The sequence below is a fragment of the Pleurodeles waltl genome, chromosome 7, assembly GCF_031143425.1.
Source record: "Pleurodeles waltl isolate 20211129_DDA chromosome 7, aPleWal1.hap1.20221129, whole genome shotgun sequence".
Taxonomy (NCBI): Eukaryota; Metazoa; Chordata; class Amphibia; order Caudata; family Salamandridae; genus Pleurodeles; species Pleurodeles waltl.
This window is the reverse complement of record NC_090446.1, coordinates 1,283,689,204-1,283,694,206: the sequence shown is the minus strand read 5'-3', so window position 1 is coordinate 1,283,694,206 and position 5,003 is coordinate 1,283,689,204.

Genomic DNA, 5,003 nt, shown 5'->3' with positions numbered 1-5,003 from the left:
CATCATTAGACATGAAAAGTGACGTGGGCAACATTTTTTTTAATTACTAATCTGAGAAGGATCCTCCTCACCACCCCTCCTAAAAAGTTTTTAAAAAACAGACAGTGAGCAATTCAGGGGCAATTAAGTAGCAGGTGTGGGAAAGCAATGGGGATGAGGGGGCTGGAAGCAGCATGGGGGCAGGGAACAAGCACACAACTGAGAAAGCAGCATGGTGCCTGAGGAGGCATAGAGTGCAGTGCGGGGTGGCACACAGAGTTGCTACACGAGGGAGACAATGTGGAAGTGGAAGGACAGAAGATGGTCAGTTGGAGAGATGGAAAAAGAGGCTATGCTCCAGGAGAGTGACAAATGAGATGTCCTATCACAGCCAGAGATAGGGAGAAAAAAGGCGCACCATGCATCCTCAACACATCTACATCTAAAGGGTACAGAGCAAAAAAACAGAAACAAAGTCTATTCTGTAATGTATAGCCCTAGGCTTCAATCCCAGACGCAGATTTTCTGGATGAGGAGGCCTCACCCACGTAGTATGACATGCTTCATCATAGGCTTCCTCACCCTACCAGGGTAGGATGCTACCACCAGGGTGACTTAACCTCACGGTGTGAGGGAGTTCTTAATAAACTATGTTTGCTGGACAGAAGAGGGGTCCTGATTTCAAAATATCTTAGGGAAAACGTTTTTTTTTACGGGTACCCTAGGTAGGATTAAAAACTAATAATACAAGCATTTGCAATGCAATGGGTTTCACATTTGCTCAAGGTAGAGCTATTGGCGTTGTTAATTTCTAACTGGAGTTTTCTTGCCCCACAAACTGAAAATAAAAATTAAAACAGTTGATATAAGTGAGCTGATTCAAAGTGCTGCCGTGAGCACAAAGAGAGAGACAAAAAGAAAAAGAAGTTCACTCACAGTCAAAGTTATCAGCAAAAGTGCAATTAGCCATGTAACAGGGTTGATGGCCAAGGCGGTAACAAAACAGCCCTAAGGAGGGACAAACGTAAAGCAGTTACCAACGAAAACAGGATTTTTGAAAGGCAAGTCCAAGACCGAGTGATAGTGATGGGCGGGCGTGGTTAAAAGCCCAGATACATACCAACACATTGGAAAAGCAGTGCTTTGTGCTGCTATGCTCAACCTACAATGGAATGTTGTAGGTGCTATGACCTTCTCATCCACTCTTGCCAACAAGTTTGTATCCATTTTCTAGTGTAGACATGGTCACAGGCATTCATCAGGGCTACACAGCGAAAGAATCCCATATCATTTAAAAGTCACACCTTTAATGAGAGAAATAACAGCCCTACAGTGGGCAGGTGCTTACACCATGGTTAGAAGCAAGGAGGACATCTCCTATAGTCACACTTGTATCAAGGAGCAATGTCGGCCAGATCACCTACAGCATTGCATTTGACAGACAAACGAGATGAACAAGTTGGTACAAAGAACGCTGCTGAATAAGAAGCCAACAAGTGAGAACGACAATAAAACCCACCAATGGTAAGCAATGTAAGGGATGTACACCCCCATCACCCAATTGCACTGGTAAGCCCACAGTAGGTCTTTTGCAACCTTACTGATTACACTGTCTAATAGGTGTGACCTGAGAAGCACTGGAAACCTTTACAAAGCCACAATCTAGCCCCACCTCTAAAAACACCACTGGGACACCTGCTGAGAATCAAATCTAGAAACACACTATCCAAATCCCTCTAAAGAACCTCGTCAGCCCACCTGGCCGGTGATGTAGCTTTAGGCTTCAGGAGACAGTCGCCCCAGAGCGCGTCCAGCTCGTGGAGATCCAGATCTCGCAGCTGCTGCTTGAATGGAAGGCGGCCCAAAGGCAGACTGTTCTGCCACTGCTTATTGCAGGTTTCGTTCTAATGCAACAGCTTGTGGCCGAGGTTGTCTAGAGAAAACACTAAAGCTGTTTAGGGCCCTTTTCAGAGCCCTCCTTCTCCACAGCCAACCTGTACCCAGTACTGAAAAAGCAGAGCCATGAAAAGGCCAGAAGAGGTCACACCCACCTTGACAAAATGGTTTACTCTTAGAGAAATATCTATGGTGTTGTACACAAGCAAGCACGCACATTTAAGCACAATCAAGACGCACACGTGCACTCACACAAGCACAAATGCTGACAACTACCTACAAACCCACGTTTTTGTCTAAACACGTGAACACTTACACACATACTCATAGAGGTACACAAATATTTTCAGAGCAGTTTATTTCTTTTTTTCACGTTTTTGATATTGTACTGCAACACCCCAAATGGTGACAGGTGGCTTCACAACCAATATCATTGAGAGAAATGAAAACAACTCCCAGAAGTGTAGAATACACAGCCCCAGATTTACTACATTTCCAGGCAGCGCAGGTCAGGATCGAAAAATGATGCGCTGCACGTGGATACAGAAATAAGCACTATCCCACCCACCCCCCAACGCCGGTGCAGAAATGTGCTGCCGCGCACCATGCACACACCTATGCACCACTGAGCAACACTACAATATCATGCGTAGGCTAACTTTAAAACTGTTCCCATCTTGCACGCGTGCTGCACAGTGCAGCACATACAAAGCCGGAAAACAAACTGGATCTGCTGTCTTTGTGTTCACGCATTGCACTGCGGTAGAATTACCCATCCCGAAAATTATCATTATTCTGTTCACAAACTGGCCATGTGTTTAATATTTTTAAATGTCACGTGTATAAAGTAACAGCTTATCAGAAATAAAATTACAAAAATACAGAAAAACAACTTGTCAGGGGCATAGTTCAAGTTACAAAGGAGAGACGAGAAACCCCTCAATCGGATGTACAATTAAGAAGGACAATAGGGCAAGAGCAGGGTAAGAGTCAGGAAAGCATAGGTGGTACAACCAGTGGCATACAAAAGCATACTGGAACAACTGCCGGCGAAGCTGGGAATACAGAAGCCCATATGCAGATAACAAGCATGCCAGGTACTTACATCAACAACCAATTAGCAAGACTAAGGACCAGCATCGGTGTCCGTGGACAGAAGACAGTTTTTGCAGAGGGGGCCATATATCCTCAGGCCCCGATGCAGGGGGCAGCGGCGCTGTGTCGATTTCACTAGTAGAGTCACAACAGATTATGTTTCGTAGCCAGTCTGCATCCTTCGGGGTGAATCTACCACCCCGGAGCATTGCCATTCGTCGTTTAGCGAGCAACAGCGCCATTGGCTGTGAACCCTCGGATGCCAGGTGGGATATCTTTGACACTACCCAGGAGAGCCACGAGAGGGTCAAGGGGCAGATGGGTCTCCGTCATAGCAGCTGTAAGCGATGCCACCTTTGACCAGTATGCCGGACTCGTTGGGCATGTGCAGGCGAGGAGGATAACGTCAGCGTTAGGCTTGGCACTGGGTACAGCAGTAAGACCGGGCAGGGGCAATCCTGGCTAATCTCTCCGGACTGGCCTACGCATGGTGTACAAACTTGTGGTGTAGCAGTTTGTGGCGATAATTAGGGGAAACGAGTGTGAAAAGATTAGAGGAGGCTCACCGGGGTACTTTAAAACAAGATTTATTGCTATAAAACCGGGAGGGAGACTTCCAACGGCCGCTGTCCCCACCGCACTCCGTATTCCTCTCTCTGTCTGTTCTGCTCCACGCGCTGCGAGCTACGCACGGCGCACACACAGCGCGTGGATCAGAATCAACAAGATACCACACATCCCCCTTCCTTCAAATAAAATGAACAACACATAAAATGCATCAACATCACTTAAAACGAAGATATGTGTGATTAATACATAAAGTAAACATCACATCATAGAATACATAAACACAATCTAATAAGAATAATTATGTAATTAATTTGTGTAATGCATCGATACAATGAACATGAATGAGAAGCATTTCCTTATGTAGTACAACATATTGATGATACTACAAAGTTTACTTTAAGCAGAGACTAAGTCAACAAACCTCTTAGGCTTTCTCAACATCGACTTGTCTCTCACCTTCACACCTACACCCCCATTCTTATTCAAAGGTGTTTCATTAGTATTGGTAGTACCCTTACCAACTTTGCTTCCCAAACTGTTTTCCACCCTCCACAACTTTTCCTGATTAAACTGTGCAGGAACCTTTATAATTTTTCCCCGGTTCCACACATTCCCATCGCTCAGCAACAAGGTATACTTGTACACTTTCCTCACCTCCAAAGGCTCTGAAAATTTAGATTCCCCTTTAGCTGTCCATGCACCCTTCACCACTCGCACCCAATCTCCAACCTTGTAATCACCAGGTATTTCACTCATCTCAAATTGCTTTCTCCCCACGCCCTTTGACAACAATGCTCTCGGTTTTCTACCTCTCATGACCTCAAAAGGTGACTTTCCCGTCAAACTATGGGGAGTAGTAATTAAGACGTGAATTATCTAAGTTGTCTGAGCAAGATGTGATAGAAGAGATCGAGGCATCCCATCCTCGTCGCCAGTGAAAAGATTAGAGGAGGCTCACCGGGGTACTTTAAAACAAGATTTATTGCTATAAAACCGGGAGGGAGACTTCCAACGGCCGCTGTCCCCACCGCACTCCGTATTCCTCTCTCTGTTTGTTCTGCCCCACGCACACAACACACACTCCCTCACATGATGTTCCACCTCCCTATCCAGGCCTGGCCACCAATACTCAGATCTGACCCGCCTTTTAGTGGCGCTCATCCCAAGATGACCCTCGTGAGCCAATTTTAACACCCGTTCCCGCAAAACAGTTGGAACAACCAACTGCTCGAAGATTCACCGGGGTACTTTAAAACAAGATTTATTGCTATAAAACCGGGAGGGAGACTTCCAACGGCCGCTGTCCCCACCGCACTCCGTATTCCTCTCTCTGTCTGTTCTGCTCCACGCGCTGCGAGCTACGCACGGCGCACAAACAGCGCGTGGATCAGAATCAACAAGATACCACACAGTTTCACTTGATTACAGCAGTATTTCCACGTTGCCTCAGGTATCAGGTGTCC